Below are 21,257 nucleotides of genomic sequence, written 5' to 3'. Positions count from 1 at the left end.
TGTTTACTGCTATTTATCTGTCCGTCCGTCCGTCCGTCCGTCCGTCCGTCCGTCCGTCCGTCCGTCCGTCCCTCCCTCCCTCCCTCCCTCCCTCTCTCTCTCTCTCTCTCTCTCTCTCTCTATCTATCTATCTATCTATCTGATTTATATACCAGCGATCCCGTTAACCCAGCTCTGGGTGGTGCACAACATAATATGTACATAATACAAGAAAAAAACGTTTAAATTAATTTAAAACAGTTTAAAATAACGGTGAAAATGACTTCTAGCAGGAAAAGTATCCAGCACCCACATTCAGAGAGTCAAATGCTGCCGTCTGTCAAGCCAGTCTGGGTCTCCCCTAGTTGGAGGTGAATAGCAGTGTGTGGGGAGGAGACTGGGTTCCCAGTGGAAGATCACCTTTCATCCGCCCCAGCCAAAAGCCTGGTGGGCCCTGCGGAACTGCGCTACTTCCACCAGGGCCCGGCTTTGTTCTGAGAGCTCCTTCCACCAAGGCAGGACTTCAATGAGTGTCCAAGGCCTTGTTTTTCTTTTTAACTTTTCTCCTCAGGACAGCCACACCTCCCACTTTGGCCCAGTTTCCTCCAGCCCATTAACAGAGCTTTGGTGGTCAGATCCTGAGCTTGCCTGAAGGTCTCCCACCAGAAGCTGGCAAGTGGAAGCCCTGGGCATGACTTCCAAGCGTGCCCTCAGCTCTGTCCAGGGACATCCGCCCATCAATGTCTTCCCAGTGGAAGAAGCCAAAGAGATGCTCATGGACAGCCAAGAGCCACTGCGTACTCAGAGGCCACAGACTCACACCGTTGCTCGTCAGGACACAACGCGCCGTGAAAACTCATCAATTGCCGGAGGGTGCCACGGATGGGACGCCTTTGTGCTCCTCACTGGTCCCAGAGAGATTCATGAGTCAGGGGCCTCAAAACCCACCCAAGATGCTCCGGCAGGAAGGAAGGCAGGAGCAAAGAGGCCTGTGGAACGGGCTTTCTGGTTCTAGCGCCAACTGGGTTCGAGGGAAGGACATTAGAAGGGGGTTGACGGTTGTTTTGCACCAAATCCATCCCCTCCCCCCTGCCTGGAGAGCTATTTCCCCATGAAATGACCATGAAAGACACCCTTATCGATCCGGCGGGAAGATGCCATCCTTCTTTGGGCCAATGAAAGCATAACCATTATTTGCTCACGCGCACCCTCTGCGCTCCTGGATTGTTCTAGTCTCTAATCACTCCCTTCCTGTTTGGTCTCAGAGCAGAAATTGAATGTTGCCCGTTTTGTTATTGGTACCCCTCCCATGATGGGCCTGCTGGGGACGGGGAACGTCAGGTTTTGCTAGAGCTCCTGGCAGGTTGAGGAGGAAGAACAAGAAGAGTTGCTTTTTATACCCCGATTTCCCCTGCCTGAAGGAGTCTCAGTGGCTTCCAGTCGCCTTCCCTTTCCTCTCCCCACAACAAACACCCTGTGAGGGAGGTGGGGTTGAGAGAGCTCTGACAGAACTGCTCTGTGAGAGCAGCACGATTAGGGCTGTGACAAGCCCAAAGTCCCCCAGCTGGGTGCAGGCAGAGGACGAGTGGGGAATCAAGCCCTGCTCTCCAGAGGAGAAGCCGCCCCTCTGAACTGCTCTGTCACTGCCGGCCAGAGGCAAGAGAGCGACCATAGCATTGCCTGGATAACGACATCCCTCCGAGCCTCTGTTGAAGAGGCAGGATATTTTTCCCTCCAGGAGGGTTGGCAAACTATTGGGAAACCAGAGGGGTTGGGTGGAACGTTCTGCCAAATTGCAGCCGGCTTAGAGAAACCACTCAGGGGGGATTCAGGCCAAGGGTTGAAGTTGGTTGACCATTTCTGCATGACGATGATAATGATGATTAAGCTCCAAGCTCCCTCAACCTTTCTTCATATGTCTTGGTCTCCAAACCCCTCACCATCTTTGTTGCCCTCCTCTGGACACGCTCCAGTTTGTCTACATCCCTCTTCAATTAAAAGTAAAGGTAAAGGTATCCCCTGTGCAAGCACCAGGTCAGGTCTGGCCCTTGGGGGGACGCCCTCCAGCGTTTTCATGGCAGACTCAATACGGGGTGGTTTGACAGTGCCTTCCCCAGTCATTACCGTTTACCCCCCAGCAGCAAGCTGGGTACTCATTTTACTGACCTCGGAAGGAGGGAAGGCTGAGTCAACCTTAAGCCGGCTGCTGGGATCGAACTCCCAGCCTCATGGGCAGAGCTTCAGACTGCATGTCTGCTGCTTTACCACTCTGCATGACAAGAGACTCTTCCTTCTTCAATAGGGGTGCCCAAGACTGAACACAGGACTCCAAGTGAGGCCGAACCAGAGCAGAGTAAAGCGGTACCATCACCTCCCATGATCTAGACACGATACTCCGTTTGATACAGCCCCAAATCCCATTTGTCCTTTTAGCCACTGAGTCACCCTGCTGACTCCTGTTCAGTGTCTGGTCTACTAAGACTCCTAGATCCTTTTTGCACATGCTCCTGCCAAGACAAATCTCCCCCATCCTATATTGGTGTATTTGGTTTTTCCTACCTAAATGCAGAACTTTACCTTTGTCCCTATTGAACTTCATTGTATTCCGTTTAGCCCCCTTCTCGAGCCTATCAAGATCGTCCTGTATTCTGATTCTCTCTTCTGTTTTGTTTGCAACCCCTCCCAGTTTAGTATCATCTGCAAATTTAATAAGAATCCGCTTCAAACCCTCATCAAATCCATTTATCCAGGTCGAGACAAGAGAGGAAAAAAGGGGGGTTGCCATGGCCTGCCTCTGTGTCGTGACCCTGGACTTCTTGGTGGTCCCCCATCCCAAACTGACCTGGGCTGACCCTACTCTGAGTTCTGATAAGCTCAGGCTGGCCTGATCCATCCAGATCAGGGGCCCCACCTGGGCACAGCCCAAACCCCAGGCTCACCAATTCACTTAAGTGTATGTGGTTATTTTTAAAGCAGCAACAACAACAACCCAGGATCATGTGAGTCTTCTGAGACTGACGTCTTCTACCCAAGTCTCTTTCTTGGCTATTTCGCCTGCAGGCAAGGGTCGGCGTGGGTGGGGGCTGGAGTTTCAGCACTGCGAGCTCTCCAAGACTCCCCCGTTGGGGTCAACTCTTTGTCCGTCTCTCACCCGCTTTGCAAGCAGACCTTCAAAGATCTCCAAGGAGCAGCGCTTCTTGAGCATCTTCAAACATGTGAGAAGAACAACAGCGGCAAGGTTTTGGGGAGTGTGTGTGTGTGTGCGTGTTTGTGTGGGTTTTTAACCCAGATCAAAAGCAAGCAACTAAGAAAAGAGCCCAAGGAGTAAAAATATAACTCCTTCCTTCTTGGAACTCTGCTGGACCAGCTCTGAAGACCTGGAAACTCACTCAAGTAGAAAGCCAGCCGACCGACCATCTCTTCTCCCCAGCAGGGGAAATTTTGGACAGTCAACACCCACAGGAAAGGAAACCTTCTTGTTCTCGCTCTTCAAAAACATGCTTTCGTTCTTCGGCCCGTGGCACGCCAGGAGAGGAGGGCCAGGCATGCAGGGTGGGGAGGCGCCAGACATAGAGGCAGAAGCCTGCCCCCTGTTGGGCTTTTCTTGCCGACTGAAGGCAGCCTGCAAAGGTTGGGTGGTAGCTCATCCGGTGTGCCTTTGTTCTTCTTCCTGCAATCTAGTGATGGCCAGGGGCAAAGGCAGCCTTAGAAGGGGGCTTGATAGTTTCCTAGAGGAGGGGCCGGTCAGTGGCTACCAGCCATGGTGACTGGTGGGGAACCTCCACATTCAGAGACAGTCAACCTCTGCATCCCAGAAGGCAACCTTACAGGAAGTCCTCAGACTCTATGCCATGTTGTTTTATGCATGCATGCATGCATGCATGCATGCATGCATGCATTGATTGATTGATTGATTGATTGATTGATTGATTGATTCATTCATTCATTCATTCATTCATTCATTCATTCATTCATTCATTCATTCATTCATTCATTCTATTTATATGCTGCTCTCCAATGTGGCTCAGGGCGCTTTACATGAATAACTTGGTAGTAACAGTAATAACAGAGAGAACAGAATTTAGCAACATCAGTATTTTAACAGTTTGAGAACATCATCAGTTCAGGATGTTTGCTTCATGGGGAGGGGTTGGCCCACTAGAGGAACTGGCTGGCCCTGGGTGAGACGGGAGGCTGGACTGGAGGGACCCTCCCTGGTCTGACCCAGCAGGGCTCCTCTGAGGGTCTTCTCAGGGGAAGGCCTCGGCCTCTCTGCCCTGTGGCTGGCCCTGCAGAGGAACTGGCTGGCCCCTGGGTGAGATGGGAGGCTGGGCTGGAGGGACCCTCCCTGGCCTGACCCAGCAGGGCTCTTCTGAGGGTCTTCTCAGGGGAAGGCCTCGGCCTCTCTGCCCCATTGCTGGCCCTGCAGAGGACCTGGCTGGCCCCTGGGTGAGACGGGAGGCTGGACTGGAGGGACCCTCCCTGGCCTGACCCAGCAGGGCTCTTCTGAGGGTCTTCTCAGGGGAAGGCCTCGGCCTCTCTGCCCTGTGGCTGGCCCTGCAGAGGAACTGGCTGGCCCCTGGGTGAGACGGGAGGCTGGACTGGAGGGACCCTCCCTGGCCCGACCCAGCAGGGCTCTTCTGAGGGTCTTCTCAGGGGAAGGCCTCGGCCTCTCTGCCCTGTGGCTGGCCCTGCAGAGGAACTGGCTGGTCCCTGGGTGAGACGGGAGGTTGGACTGGAGGGACCCTCCCTGGCCTGACCCAGCAGGGCTCTTCTGAGGGTCTTCTCAGGGGAAGGCCTCGGCCTCTCTGCCCTGTGGCTGGCCCTGCAGAGGAACTGGCTGGCCCCTGGGTGAGACGGGAGGCTGGACTGGAGGGACCCTCCCTGGCCTGACCCAGCAGGGCTCTTCTGAGGGTCTTCTCAGGGGAAGGCCTCGGCCTCTCTGCCCTGTGGCTGGCCCTGCAGAGGAACTGGCTGGCCCCTGGGTGAGACGGGAGGCTGGACTGGAGGGACCCTCCCTGGCCTGACCCAGCAGGACTCTTCTGAGGGTCTTCTCAGGGGAAGGCCTCGGCCTCTCTGCCCTGTGGCTGGCCCTGCAGAGGAACTGGCTGGCCCCTGGGTGAGATGGGAGGCTGGACTGGAGGGACCCTCCCTGGCCTGACCCAGCAGGGCTCTTCTGAGGGTCTTCTGAGGGGAAGGCCTCGGCCTCTCTGCCCTGTGGCTGGCCCTGCAGAGGAACTGGCTGGCCCCAGTGGGACAGGAGGCTGGACTGGAGGGACCCTCCCTGGCCTGACCCAGCAGGACTCTTCTGAGGGTCTTCTCAGGGGAAGGCCTCGGCCTCTCTGCCCTGTGGCTGGCCCTGCAGAGGAACTGGCTGGCCCCTGGGTGAGATGGGAGGCTGGACTGGAGGGACCCTCCCTGGCCTGACCCAGCAGGGCTCTTCTGAGGGTCTTCTCAGGGGAAGGCCTCGGCCTCTCTGCCCTGTGGCTGGCCCTGCAGAGGAACTGGCTGGCCCCAGTGGGACAGGAGGCTGGACTGGAGGGACCCTCCCTGGCCTGACCCAGCAGGGCTCTTCTGAGGGTCTTCTCAGGGGAAGGCCTCGGCCTCTCTGCCCTGTGGCTGGCCCTGCAGAGGAACTGGCTGGCCCTGGGTGAAATGGGAGGCTGGACTGGAGGGACCCTCCCTGGCCTGACCCAGCAGGGCTCTTCTGAGGGTCTTCTCAGGGGAAGGCCTCGTCCTCTCTGCCCTGTGGCTGGCCCTGCAGAGGGACTGACTGGCCCCTGGGTGAGATGGGAGGCTAGACTGCAGGGACCCTTCCTGGCCTGACCCAGCAGGGCTCTTCTGATGTCTTTATGAAGGCCTCGGCCTCCCTGCCCTGGGGCTGGCCCTCCAGAGGAACTGTGTAAGACCTGAGGCTGGATTGGATGGACCCTCCCTGGTCGTTTGCTGGCAGGGGCTCATGGGGATTGTAGTCCATGGACACCTGGAGGGCCGCTGTTTGACTGGTGTAAACCAAAGACGGGGCATACCAAGTAGATGCTCTCCCATGAGCCACAGACCCTCCCATTAGCCCTTTGTCAGGTATGGTGGTGTGTTGGAAGTCAGGGTTCCTGGACTTTAGACTAAAATTCGGAAGGTGAGAGAGAGAAGGACGCTGCTAATAAGGGGTGACATACATTCCGGGGTGTTCAATGATCATTATAAAGAGTTTAGTCTTTCAAAGCTGTTTTAAAGCCATGGTTATACACTAAGTAACCCAGTATCAATCCTCTTCTATGTCCATCAGCTCTTGAGCACAGAAACCAGCTAATTCCGTTCCACAATCCCTGACAAATAAAGGAGAAAAATCCCAGCAGAGAAACCCAACAATTTTAAATTCAACTTCAAAAACAGCCTTCCTTGATACGCAACGTTTCTGACGGTTGCTTAAAATATTTAATCCATCACTCTGTATCTTTCTGGCTTTTGTGTTTTTCTTTTAGGATGGCTGTCTACATAAAAGAAAGCCAAATCATGTGAAACTCCTCATGTTTTCCTTGACAAATTGATTTTTTTTTTTAATTCCTCTTTTCAAGGAGAAACATTCGTGTGGGAGTTCCCCGCCATGCCTTGACCAGAGTGAATTTCAGGCTGGACAAAATGCTGAGTCTGGATCTCGTGTGCCAGCCTCCAGGGGATGGCTGGAGATCTCCTGGGATCTCAGCTGATCAGTTTTAAGACCACAAGAGATCAGTCCCCCTAGAGAAAATGGCTGCTTTGGAAGGGGGACTCTCTGCCCCATTGGAGCCCATCCCTCCCACGATCCCTCCCACCGTCCTCAGTCTCCACCCCAACAATTTCAACCTGGAGCTGGCCGCCATGAGTAGCACCTTAGCGGAATCTGATGGAGGGAGGTTGGACTCTTGAACGCTCCATCGCCAGGGTGGTACAAATAGGGCCAAGGCCCCCCCAGTCATTTCTCGTGTGCCTCCAATCAGCTCCAGGGGTTATAGAATCATAGAATCATAGAGTTGGAAGGGGACAGAGAGGTCATCTAGTTCAACCCCCTGCTCAATGCAGGATTAGCCCTAAGCATCCTAAAGCATCCAAGAAAAGTGTGTATCCAACCTTTGCTTGAAGACTGCCAGTGAGGGGGAGCTCACCACCTCCTTAGGCAGCCTATTCCACTGCTAAACTACTCTGACTGTGAAAAACGTTTTCCTGATATCTAGCCTATATCGTTGTACTTGAAGTTTAAACCCATTACTGTGTGTCCTCTCCTCTGCAGCCAACAGAAAGAGCATCCTGCCCTCCTCCAAGTGACAACCTTTCACATACTTAAAGAGGGCTATCATGTCCCCTCTCAACCTCCTTTTCTCCAGGCTGAACATTCCCAAGTCCCTCAACCTATCTTCATAGGGCTTGGTCCCTTGGCCCCAGATCATCTTCGAATGCAAGCACCCAAAGGGTGCTTGCATTCGAAAGCTCCCGCCTTGAATAAATCTTTGTTGGTCTCAAAGGTGCTATTGGACTCTGATTTTATTGTGAGTCAAAGGGGTCATCCGTCCAAGAAAACCCACCTTCTTCTGTGACCTCTGTTAGCAAAGCCCCAGTTCATGCTCAGGGAAAGAAGCAAAGATTTATTTATGTTTCGATTCTTATACCGCCACTCTCAGATGAGCCATTTCAGGGCAGGGTACAACAAGACTGAGTGAGATTTTTTTTTGGGGGGGGGGGAGAATACCCACTTGGCAAACACCAACCCAGGAGAGTGGGAGTGGGGCAATGTGGGGATGGGGAACTTCATACATTGACAGGATCTGTGCCTCGTGTGTAAATATGGGAAGGGGACATTTGGTTTCCCAGAAAACAGATTACTCTTTCACCTTCTTTGTAGAACCATCCCTTGTATTGACTCTGCCCTACATCGTCCTGCAGTCACAGCAAAGCAAATAAAGAGCCACATGCTCACCACAACAGTATAAGGGCCTTAGCAAGAAAATAAAACATTTATTCTCCTGGAAGGTCATGCAGGTGCTGCTAGACTCACATTTAGCTGTTCAGGTGTGTGAAGGAAGAAAGGGCTGGCATTTTTGCAAGGACAGTCATCCTTTCTGCCTTTCTCCAAGATTTGGAGATCAAAATTGCAGCTTCTCTGACTCATAACTATCTTTGCAAACATGTTAGTCCCAGATGGTTTGTGGGTCCCCCCCCCTTTCTGCAACACATTAGTCTGTGCTTTTGTGGAAATATGGCTGGGGGGGGTGTTAAAGCTTTTATTTGGTCTGATTTCCCCCCACTTTGGGTTCTTTAGCTGATAGTGTCACGAACATGGCTTTGGCCAGTTCACATTCTGTGTACAACACAAAGCAAAGATTCCTAAGTCACTGAGCGGCAGAGAATTTTAAATATGTATGTTTTGTGTTTATGTGTGTGTGTTGTAGTGGTAGCTCAGTGTAGTTTGCACTGCTCAGAAGTAGATCTTATTAAAGAAAAGGTTGGGGACCCCTCGGGGGGAGGGGCGGGGGGGCGACAGAACTGCTGACTGAATTATTCATAGGGGGGTTTCAAAAGCTCCATCTAACGGGTGTCTTAATTGCTTGTGGTTTGGTTATTTCTGCTGTAATTTGCATCTCTGCTCATATTTAGCAGACTCCTTATCTGCTTTGGAGGTACGATTCTGGGATGGAAAACAAATTCCCCATCTCACAAGTGGATCGATGGACTTTCTGGCTGAGTTCATGGCCCAGGACAATGAGGTGGCTCCTGCACCCCCCCCCCCCCCCCCCGTCTCCTGCAGGAATCCAGACCAAGCACTCCATGAATCAACTACGCCATGGCTGAGAAGGGTGGTCCTTGGCCAGCACTTGGGGGACTGCCAAGGAAGCCTGCGGTGGCTTTGCAGAGGTAGGCAAACACGAACCACCTCTAAACATCTCTTGCCTAGAAACCCTTATGATGGGCGTGGTCAAACAGTGGTTCCCCAGTTGGTAAGGACTACAATTCCCATGAGCCCCCTGCCAGCAGCATGGGAATTGTAGGCCATGGGCATCTGGCAAGTCACAGTTTGGCCACCCCTGCCCAGTGGAGTTTCCACAGCCGTAGAGCAGCAGAAACATCCCGGAAATGTTGGGCCAATTGAAAAAGAAAAAAAATGTGTTTAACCAGAACCCGTTTTGGTTTATGTTTGCATGTTATAGATATGAAGGCAATAGCTACAAAATAAATTGGAATAAATATAACCAAAAAGATTACATTTTTGTACCAGCCAATTGGTTGAATTTCTTCAGTTTGGAGACCTCCCAGTGGGGGCAGGGGTAGCCCACCCCTAGGTCCCCCCTCTCTGCCACCAATCACCGTTAGAATAATAGAATCACAGAATCATAGAGTTGGAAGGGGCCATACAGGCCATCTAGTCCAACCCCCTGCTTAACGCAGGATTAGCCCTAAGCATCCTAAAGCAAAAGAAACGATTTTCAAGCCAATAACAGCTTATTCCACTGTAACATGCAGTTTGTCTGTTGCCCTGCTGCAGCACACTGGGTGGACCCTGGCCAAGACCTGCAGTTGGGAGTCCTGAGTCCCTTTGGGGGCTTTCTGTTCAACTCTTGCCCCGCAGAGAACAAAACCTCCTCCCTTCTCTCTCTGCACCGCTCATAATCATAAAAGCCCCCAATGCCAGACAATTCCAGCTGTGGAGAGCCCTCTGACAGAGGGGCTGATTCTGGGAAGGCTCAAGGGGGTGGCAGGTGACAGTGGATGAGCGAGAGGGTTGTGAGTGTCCTGCATAATGCATGGGGTTGGACTAGATGACCCAAGAGGTCCCTTCCAACTCTGTTTTTCTGATTCTATGATTCTTAAAGGTGCTACTGGATTCTGATTTTATTATATCACCATAGGTTTATATTCTTCTTATACATGCTCACCATTGATAAGAATTCATTTAAAGAGCTTTGATTGATAAAATATTAAGAGTATCACATATCACTGACCAAGCTACCAAAAACAAACAAATACCTAGGAGTTCGTTTTGATGATTTGGAAAGTTTGAGAAATTGTTTTACAGATTAGTAGGAAAGCCAGAATCAGAACCAGCCAGAGCTGGAAAATACCACTGAAGGCCATCTAGTCCAGCCCCCACTATCTCAGGGACTTAAAAATCACACGCACCTGAGAGGTGCCCATCCATACTCCTCCTCAAAACTTTCAATGAAGGAGATTCTGCCACCCTCCGAGGCAGCATGCTCCGTCTACGAACAACTGCCCTCCCCATCAGAAAACACTTTCTAGTTTTGACTCCTGCAAGCCCAGCAGGACCCGGCCAAGATGGAAAAAGCACGGAGGAAGGCGACCAAGACAGTGAGGGGGCTGCAGCCCCTTCCCTAGGAGCAACGACTGAAGAGTTGGGGACTTTTCGGTTTAGAAAAGAGATGACTAAAGGGGACCTGAGAGAGGTTTACCAAATTATACCTCGGGAGCAGAGAGAGTTGACCAAGTACTTTTTTCTCCCTCTCCCAAAATACGAGAACCCCAAGGAATCCCATGAAGCCGATGGGCAGCAGATTCAGAATGGACAAAAGGAAACACAACTTTACTTAGAAAGTGATTAAAAGGGAGAGTTCATTGTCAGATGATGGAATGACGGCCACAGGAATAAAAAGATTTAATAGATTTGTGGAGGACGTCTATCAATTGCTACTGGCCATGGTGAATGAAGGCACCTCCACATTCAGTGGCAGTAAACCTCTAAATCCCAGAGCCAGGAGACAACATCAGGGGAAGGCCTGTGCCTCTCTGCCCTGTGGCTGGCCCTGCAGAGGAACTGGCTGGCCCCTGGGTGAGACGGGAGGCTGGACTGGAGGGACCCTCCCTGGCCTGACCCAGCAGGGCTCTTCTGAGGGTCTTCTCAGGGGAAGGCCTCGGCCTCTCTGCCCTGTGGCTGGCCCTGCAGAGGAACTGGCTGGCCCCTGAGACGGGAGGCTGGACTGGAGGGACCCTCCCTGGCCTGACCCAGCAGGGCTCTTCTGAGGGTCTTCTCAGGGGAAGGCCTCGGCCTCTATGCCTTGTGGCTGGCCCTGCAGAGGAACTGGCTGGCCCCTGGGTGAGACGGGAGGCTGGACTGGAGGGACCCTCCCTGGCCAGACCCAGCAGGGCTCTTCTGAGGGTCTTCACAGGGGAAGGCCTCGGCCTCTCTGCCCTGTGGCTGGCCCTGCAGAGGAACTGGCTGGCCCCTGGGTGAGACGGGAGGCTGGACTGGAGGGACCCTCCCTGGCCTGACCCAGCAGGGCTCTTCTAAGGGTCTTCTCAGGGGAAGGCCTCAGCCTCTCTGCCCTGTGGCTGGCCCTGCAGAGGAACTGGCTGGCCCCTGGGTGAGACGGGAGGCTGGACTAGATGGACCCTCCTTGGTCTGACCCAGCAGGGCTTTTCTTATATTCTTCTCAGGGGAAGGCCTCAGCCTCTCTGCCCTGTGGCTGGCCCTGCAGAGGAACTGGCTGGCCCCTGGGTGAGACAGGAGGCTGGACTGGATGGGCCCTCCCTGGTCTGACCCAGCAGGGCTCTTCTGAGGGTCTTCTCAGGGGAAGGCCTCGGCCTCTCTGCCCTGTGGCTGGCCCTGCAGAGGAACTGGCTGGCCCCTGGGGGAGACGGGAGGCTGGACTGGAGGGACCCTCCCTGGCCTGACCCAACAGGGCTCTTCTGAGGGTCTTCTCAGGGGATGGCCTCGGCCTCTCTGCCCTGTGGCTGGCCCTGCAGAGGAACTGGCTGGCCACTGTGTGAGAAGACGGGAGGCTGGACTGGAGGGACCCTCCCTGGCCTGACCCAGCAGGGCTCTTCTAAGGGTCTTCTCAGGGGAAGGCCTCAGCCTCTCTGCCCTGTGGCTGGCCCTGCAGAGGAACTGGCTGGCCCCTGGGTGAGACGGGAGGCTGGACTAGATGGACCCTCCTTGGTCTGACCCAGCAGGGCTTTTCTTATATTCTTCTCAGGGGAAGGCCTCAGCCTCTCTGCCCTGTGGCTGGCCCTGCAGAGGAACTGGCTGGCCCCTGGGTGAGACGGGAGGCTGGACTGGATGGGCCCTCCCTGGTCTGATCCAGCAGGGCTCTTCTGAGGGTCTTCTCAGGGGAAGGCCTCGGCCTCTCTGCCCTGTGGCTGGCCCTGCAGGGGGACTGGCTGGCCCCTGGGTGAGATGGGAGGCTGGACTGGATGGGCCCTCCCTGGCCTGATCCTGCAGGGCTCTTCTGCTGTTCCTAGAGGATATCTCTACACCATGCCCCCCTGTAGCAATTTTACTGCAGTCCTCAAGTAGCAGGGAATGAAAGAGCCCGTGAGATCCAGCGCAAACGTTCCCCTCTGCCTCCTCTGGAGGTGTTTTGTTGTGTAGAGTCAGCATCTGCCTGCCCCAGTCTGGGAAATTCCCTTGCCTGCTTGGTGGGCTCCTCCCTGGAGCATAGAAAGGGCTGCCTCTGGGCCCACCAGCCGGGCTCTGGTTTCTCCCTCCTCCCCTGAGTTGTGGGATGCCCCCAGAGCCCCCTCCCACAGGACCCAATCGAGCACCGCTTGTTCCCGCTCAGGGGTTCATTAGAGCCCAGCATTGTGCTCCTTCTCCCCCATTAAGCATCAGTCACACAGGCTGCGTGTCTCCCAGGGGCTCAGGTACCCAAGCACACGCATCCTTTTCATCCTCTCTCTGGGGGGGCCGAGGTCACGGCTCTAATGAGTACATCCTCTGGCTATTTGTCCAGCATAGCATTGCAAGTAGCTAATTATGAAAGCAAGTTCCGTGTAGAAACTGGTTGAAAGAGAATCTTCTCCTCCCCATTCCCCCCCCCATGAACATACCGATGTTTATTGCTTGGTATTTGCAGCATGAACAGACTTTCCGGGTAATGCTGAGTGGTCAGGGTGTGAGTGAGAGAGTCTTTCTATTTTTCTTCCTTCCCTTTCCTTCCTTCCTTCCTTCCTTCCTTCCTTCCTTCCTTCTGCCCTGAGTACTATTCTCCTTCCTTCCTTCCTTCCTTCCTTCCTTCCTTCCTTCCTTCCTTCCTTCCTTCCTTCCTTCCTTCCTTCCTTCCTTCCTTCCTTCCTTCCTTCCTTCCTTCCTTCCTCCAAGGAGCATCTAGCACAATGAGGAAGTGTTCCCCCACTTAAGGATTTCTGTATTTTATTTATTAGATTTTTATACCGCCCTTCCATACGGCTCAGTGTGGTTTGCTGTCATAACTTTCAAATGCATAATCATATGCAAAAAACAAACAAACAAACCCAAAAACAGTATCGGAGCACAAGCGTAAAGAGGAACGTTTTTAAAAAGGATTATTTAAAAGGGTTGGTGAACTGACTTCAGTGAAAAACTACACATGCATAATTCCCCCATAGTTGTCAAACTGCAGTTATTCTGCTGGGGGCAGCGGAAGAAAGGCCTACTTGTAAGAATGTATAAGGGAAGCCAGGTTGGATCAGGCCCAACACTCTGTGTCATTCAGTGACCGAAACCCAGAGGCCACCAGGAGGTCCACCAGCAGGGCCAGAACTCCAGAAACTCTCCCACTGTGGTCCCCCAAGCACCAAGAAGGCAAGGCATAAGAAATAAGCCCTGTTGGGTCAGGCCAGTGGCCCCTCCAGCCCAACCGTCTGTGTCACACAGAGGCCAAAACCCAGAGGCCACCAGGAGGTCCACCAGCAGGGCAATAAAGACAGAAGCCCACCCACTGTCCCCCCCCCCCAAGCACCAAGAGTACAGAGCATCACTGCCCCAGACAGAGCCCTATACCTGTTCTCGCTGCTTGTGGGAGGGAATGGAGGGAGCCGAACCGGAGAGGTGACAGCTTGAGACTGGGGCTGGCTGAGTCAATCTTTCTCTGCATCACAGAAAAGGGGCTGTTGGGGTTGTTTGGCTGAAATTGGGTAGCAGCAGGGAGACAAGAAGGAAAAACCACAGAGTGAGCGGGCCAAAGATTCTGGAACAACAAAAAAAACAACCCCTTTGATTGATACAAGCCGTCATTGGATAGAACAAGATAAAAGTGTACAGCTGAATCGCACAAGAATCCAGTGCCAAGTCTTTGGGCTACGACCGCAATCTAGAGCATTCCGGAAAGACAATTCTTCCCACTGCATATGGACTTGATTATATTGCTCTAAAGTAGTGGGCAGGGCTTACTGATGGGCCAGCTGGGTGCATTTGACCCTGAAACATTCTGTTTCAGGTGGCCACAGGATGTAGGTTGGATATTGAAATGTTGAGAAGGATGTCTCTGTGGCACCATGAAATTATTTCTGGGCTGTCCAAACTGCGGCTGCAGGTGAAGTTCAACGGTCCTCTGTAGACCACAGTCCATGACACACGGGGGGAAAGGGGAGGAGGGCTCATTTTGGAAGAGCTCTGTCCACGCAGAGGTCAGCTGACCCCAAGAACAACTGACCTCCTTTCACACCAAGCAGCTCGCTCTGAAATCGCTTTCACTTTTGCACGAGGCTGGATGGTGGATCTTTGCATGACGTAAACTCTTGGAGGTCCAGACTGACAAATGTCATCTGCTCTTCACCCTCAGAGATGTGGCCCTCTCAGCATGAAAGAATGTAAAGACCCTGCCAGATCTGACCAGGGAGGGTCCCTCCAGTCCAGCCTCCCGTCTCACCCAGGGGCCAGCCAGTTCCTCTGCAGGGCCAGCCATAGGGCAGAGAGGCCGATGCCTTCCCCTGAGAAGACCCTCAGAAGAGCCCTGCCAGATCTGACCAGGGAGGGTCCCTCCAGTCCACCCTCCCACCTCACCCAGGGGCCAGCCAGTACCTCTGCAGGGCCAGCCACAGGGCAGAGAGGCCGACTTTCTCCTGATAAGATCATCAGAGGAGCCCTGCTCAGTCAGACCAGGGAGGGTCCATCTAGTCCGTGTCACACGGGGGCAAATGTGTTCCTCTGGAACAATAGGGCAGAGAGGCTGAGGCCTTCTCCCTCGGGGATGGGAAATACCAGGAAATTGGGGGGGGGGAGCCTTGGGAAGTTGGGCTGTAAGAAGTGCCATATACAATGGGACTATGACATCACAAGATGTCTTAGTCCCGTTGTATACGGCACTGGTCAGACCACACCTGGAGTACTGTGTGCAGTTCTGGAGGCCTCACTTCAAGAAGGACGTAGATAAAATTGAAAGGGTACAGAGGAGAGCGACGAGGATGATCTGGGGCCAAGGGACCAAGCCCTATGAAGATAGGTTGAGGGACTTGGGAATGTTCAGCCTGGAGAAAAGGAGGTTGAGAGGGGACATGATAGCCCTCTAAGTATTTGAAAGGTTGTCACTTGGAGGAGGGCAGGATGCTGTTTCCGTTGGCTGCAGAGTAGAGGACACGCAGTAATGGGTTTAAACTACAAGTACAACAATATAGGCTAAACATCAGGAAAAATTTTTTCACAGTCAGAGTAGTTCAGCAGTGGAATAGGCTGCCTAAGGAGGTGGTGAGCTCCCCCTCCCTGGAAGTCTTCAAGCAAAGGTTGGATACACACTTTTCTTGGATGCTTTAGGATGCTTAGGGCTAATCCTGCGTTGAGCAGGGGGTTGGACTAGATGGCCTGTATGGTTCTATGATTCTATGATTCTATGAAGGGGAGGAGCCTTAGAAGAAGAGCTCTGAGAGAACTGTGCCTGGCTCAAGGTCACCCAGCTGGCTGCATGTGGGGGAGGAGGAGTGGGGAATCGAGCCCAGCTCTCCAGACTAGAGGCTACTGCTCTTAACCACAACACCAAGCTTGCTCTCAGCAGGGTATAGTCCTCCTTCCAAAGGGGAACCTATTTCCGTGGTCTGTAAGTGAGACCTCCGGCCACCACTTGGAGGCTGGCCACAGGAAGTTCCACGGAAGAGCACGCTTGTAACTTCTCAGCCTGGGCGTGCCTCTGAGATTGCAGGCTGCCTCCTGGATTCTCTCGAAATATATCGTTGCCCTGAGCAATTGCAGGGAGGCTATTAAGCCGAGCTGAAGTTGAGCTTATAAATCGGCAGTTTCCCTCAATAGCTGTGCCGGAGAGCCACTACTCTTAAAGCAAATTGCAGCCCTCCGATGGAGGGAGAGGGAAAGAGAGGAAGCTTTGGCAATTAACTGTCTCCTGGTGCTATATTTTCCCTCCGCTTAAAAGCGAGCATCCAAAATACTGCAGCCATTTTTCAAGGCTGTTTGCTCCCCCCTTTCCCTCCTCCCAGTTTTTGCTAGAAGCACCCCACTGAGCCTACTTGGGATTTAGTATCTGGTCTGAAACAAATAAAGAGAGAAGGGAACTGAGTTAATCTACAGGCAGAGCAGTTCAGTAAATAAAGAGCAAAAGGGAAGGGGGGGGCAAGCCCCCCAAAGCCAACAGGGCTCTCGGCAAGGAATGGTGAGCTTCTCCAATGCACTTTGGTTTCTGCATCGAATTTCACTGTTTCTCCTTCCAAAAGTAGCAGCTCTGAGTTTGTCCTTCAAGCGCCCCACGGGGATAGTTTTCTGTCTTGGAAACAAATGTGTTTTGACATTGCAAAGACGGTTTTGGCCCAAATTATGCTCCTGGAATGGCTTTTCCTCACTCGGCCATGTGCTAGCCCAAGTGCCAAGGTGACCTTGAGGCACACAGTAAGAACATACAAAGAGCCCTGCTAGGTGAGACCAGGGAGGGTCCATCTAGTCCAGCATCCTGTCTTCTCACACAGGGCAGAGAACAGTAACAGGGCAGAGTAACAGGGCAGAGAGGCCAAGGCCTTGTCCTAAGGACATCAGGAGAGCCCTGCTGGGTCAGACCAGAGAGGGTCCATCTAGTCCAGCCTCCTGTCTCAACGGGTTCCTCTGGACGGCCAAGAATAGGGCACAGAGACAGAAGCCTTCCCTTAATAAAAGTATAAGGGCTTTGAGATGCAGAGGCTTAATGGCACTTGATTTATTTATTTATTTATTTATTTATTTATTTATTTATTTATTTATATTTTAACTTATATACCACTGCTCTCACGGAGCTTTACAATAAAAGAAGAAGAGTTGGTTCTTATATGCCGCTTTTCCCTACCCAAGGGAGGCTCAAAGCGGCTTATTATTGTTATTGTTATTGTTATTGTTATTATTATCATTATTATTGTCTTTCTATTTATTGCCCGCCACTCCCTTACGGCTCGTGGCGGGTTACAACATTTTAAAACCCCCAATAAAATCCATTAAAATCCCTCAGCAACAATTACAATATAACATTATCGGTTAGCAAGCTAACCTGGCAAGATAGGCTAATCAGCCTCCCCCTCCTACTACAAGCAGGTGGAGAGGGGATACTGATGGTACTAATCCCCAATCTCAATCCCTGGTCGCCTTCTCTTTCCTCTCCCCACAACTGGCACCCTGTGGGGTGGGTGAGGCTGAGAGAGCCCTGATATCACTGCCCGGTCAGAACAGTTTTATCAGTGCCGTGGCGAGCCCAAGGCCACCCAGCTGGTTGCATGTGGGGGAGCGCAGAATCGAACCTGGCATGCCAGATCAGAAGTCCGCACTGCCAACCGCTACACCAAACGGGCTCTCCAAAGGAATGAAAACAGCACAACCCTTAAGAGCCCCCAGCACATTAAAAGATGGCAATTCCACTGGAGTGATCCCCCATCTCCTCCCCTGTCCAGCTTGCAGTCAGGAGCTCTTCTGTTAGGACTGAGTGAGGGTCCTGATCTCATTAGTTTTAGAGGATCCCCTAATGGTAACTCCTGGACCTCAGCCTGACTCAACCATAGGCCTGGCGGAGGAGCTCTGTCTTACAGGCCCTGCGGAAAGCTGGTAACTCCGGCAGGTTCCCCTCAGTCACTATGACTGGTAGCCACTGATGAATCTATCCAACCCCCCTTTAAAGCAGTTTCTTCTTGTGGCCATCACTACATCCTCTGGCAGTGAATTCTACCTTTTAGTCTCTCTGTGTGTAAAGGAGCATTTCCTTTTGTCCATCAGCTTCATTGGATGCCTCCAAGATCTAGTCTTTTGGGAGAAGGATCCTCTCCCCTCCAGGCATAATCTGATGAAACTCTCACCTTTCCCCCCTGAATCCTCTCTTTTCTAAACTGAGAAGTCCCAATCCCAAACTCTTCAGTCTCTCCTCATCCTACATCCCGGAGGGCAGCGGGGTGCCTCCCCCATCCCACCAGGTGCCTTTGGCCCCGATGCCATGTTCAGATTGCTGAGCACAGCTGAGGCTCTCCCTGTGGGAAGAAGGTCTTTTGGCAAACAGGCCCTGCAGACCTGACTCATCCACAGCTGTTGTAAAGACGGCTCAGAGGGAGGCAGAGTCCTCCCCAAACGGCTCTTCTGGCCCACAGAACAAAGATCAGTCACCCGCTGCACATGGCTTCAGTGCTCTGCAGACAGATGTACAGCAGGAAGGAGCTCGGAGAAGGAAGAGCGTTCCAGGGGCTCGGAGAGAGCAAACACACCAAAACTCATCTTCACTGCTCCAGTGAGAAGTCCTGGGGGTGATGCACTCCCACACCCCAGCCTGTCTCTTCTATGGGCAAGACACTTAGGCTGTGATTAAAACCAGTTAAGTTGCAGCCTGTAGGTGGCTAGCTGTGCAGATTAACGGGGCATCCTATTAAACAGAGCTTTTGCCTGAACAGCTGAAGAGGCCCTATAAGAATTATATATTCCCTCAGTTCCTGACATTTTGCTGTGGACTCTGCCTCCTCTGACAGCCATTTTGTCCGCTGTGCTATGCCAGAGTTATAAAGTTTAAGCACAGGTTCAAAAACATTAAGGAACTGTCGGAATTGCAATCAGCAAGTCATTTGGTGATGTCAACTCAACTCTGAAGGGTTGTTGTTGCAAAGTTGTTAGGCTGCTAAGGTGTACCTATGTGCTCACTAGTGACACCGGATGGTAACAGCTGGGATTGCAGTGGAAGAATCCCAAGCACATGGCCTGAGAGATCCTTTTGTTTAAGCAGGGCCACAGCCCACCTCCTCTTTCTTCAGGAAGAGAAGCTTCTCTGCTAGCAAGGCGGAGGGAGTCCTCCATTAAGCTCTCAGTTCTCTCTACCTGCTGGTGTTAGGGCATGTAGTCCTCCTTGCAAAGCCAGCCATAGGGGCTTGCAATGTGTTTTCTTTGCAATTCCTTTTAAGCTTTTGTGTACTGCTTCAGTAAGGAGACTGGAGCAGATGAATATGGTATTTATTCATCTGTAATCTTTCCAGTAAAGAGTATTCCTTTGAAATCTCAGTGCACCGCTAGTCTGGATCTGTGCCTAATCTACAAAAGGTAATCTATAGGGAACCTCTCCAATTTGAAAGGAGGGGTGGTGGGTGATTTGGTGTGACGTGCAGAGTGGGCGTGCAGATGTTATTGTTTAGGTTTCTGTAGGGAGGCCAGCAGATATATATATATATATATATATATAGGCCTCAACCAAAGGCCAGGTGGAACAGCTCTATCCTACAGAACCAGCCAAACTGTTTTAAGCCCTACAGGGCCCAGATATCACTAGATAGACCAATGATCTGACTCAATATAGGGCAGCGTCACATGTGTGTTTGAGGAGGGGTGTGGCTCACTGGCAGAGCCTCTGCTTAGCTTGCAGAAGGTCCCAGGCTCAATCCCTGGCAGTGTCTCCAGTTAAAAGGGCCAGGCAGAAGGGAATATGAAAAACCTTTCTCTGCCTGAGACCCTGGAGAGCGACTGCCAGTCTGAGCAGACAACGTTGACCTTGATGGACCAAGGCTTTGATTCTGGGTAAGGCAGGTTTTTGTGTTTGTGTGTGACACCGTCTGTACAGTCTTTCAAGCACATCTGACAACTGTGACAGGCAAAGAGGGAATGAGGGTGGGGTTTGGGGCGAATGCACAGACAAAAATGTATGGTGGGTGTCCTCCAAGAAAAAGGCCTTGCTTGACAAGAGTCCTGGTGGGCTCTTCTGATGGCAAAAGGCCTCACAAAGCTGTCCTGAAAGATCAGCAGAGCCAAGGGGAGGCACAAGATACGAACAAGCCAGCTGGTGCCCCGGAGTGGTTGTAATTACCAGACCCGAGAATGCTGAAGTGGAAATCTGAAGGACAGTGGCCCTTGGAAAAGTGACCTCAATTGCAGCGCCTGAAGATTGTCTACAGATTGAGAACCCTCAAGGCACTTGGTAGGCTGACAACAGCTTATGCAAAGCATGAGATTCAGCAGCAGAAAAAGGGGTTATGGGCCCAGGAGCCCTAGTCTGCTCAATCCTATCCCTATCCATGGAGCACAGGGCAGCATCCATGCCCCCCCCCCTTCCTCATTTTATCTTGACAACAGCACTCAGGGGAGGTAGATTGTGCTCAGGGACAGTGGGTGAACTTAGCTGTTCGATCCACCCTTGATTATTTTCCATCTCCAGCTGTTCTAGCCCATGGATGCAACTGCCCAGAGGTTGGGGGAGATTTTGTGTAGCTTGTGGGATTATTCCACCACCTTGATGTTGTAGATTGGAATTTTGGGTTTTTAGGATGCTATTATTGTAATAGTGTTTTTATGCTGATGTTTTATTGTAATTGTTTTATTCATGAACCGTGACAAGCCAGTGTTGGGAGCAGTAGTATATAAATTAAATAATAAATAAATAAACAAGCAAATAAATAAATAAATATTATACCATATTTCTATGATGCAACAGGTAAGGGTCTAATTTAAAGATCAAAAGGGCATGTGGAGAGTTCTAGCAAACTTTTCTCTCTCCTGCAGCCTTATTCTGCACAGCTTGCTCCCCTTTCATCTGTCCTGAACTTCGCTCCTGTCAACTTCATTGGGGAGCTCCGAGTCTCAATGTTACTTGAGAGGGAGAGTAATTTCCAGATTCAGTGTTAAGTTGACTTTGTTGGGGATCAAGTTCCAGAAGTCCAGGAGGTCAAGGTCGCAGAAATCCTTTGCTACTCCAGGGTCTTTCCCTCCTGATGCTCCCAAGCTGTGCCCTTGGTGCTGCCTTTTGGCCCTGAAAGGAGATTCTGGAGGCTGCCCCTGCTCCGACCAAAGAGGAGAAAATGCACATGGAACAAAGTGCAAGAATTCATCCAGAATTACTGTGGCTGTTTCTCTCTCGCAAATGGAGATTGAAGGCATATTTACACTTCTGCTTCTCCCGGGACTTGGAAGGGCAGTGCGGGAAGGGAAGGGAAGCATCACAGCTGTTCACCACGACTCTAACGGCGACACAAGCGCGGCTGTGTTTCTGGATGGTTGCTTTGGCAACAGGTATCCTTTTTAGCGGGTTTGTTTTTTAATTCCCTCCCATCTCATTCGCCGCTAAATCTAATGTAATGCGCACCGTGTCCGCCGGTCACAGATAACTGCTTAGCTTAAA

Source organism: Paroedura picta, chromosome 7 (assembly GCF_049243985.1).
Source record: "Paroedura picta isolate Pp20150507F chromosome 7, Ppicta_v3.0, whole genome shotgun sequence".
Lineage (NCBI taxonomy): Eukaryota > Metazoa > Chordata > Lepidosauria > Squamata > Gekkonidae > Paroedura > Paroedura picta.
This window is presented reverse-complemented; position numbering follows the sequence as displayed.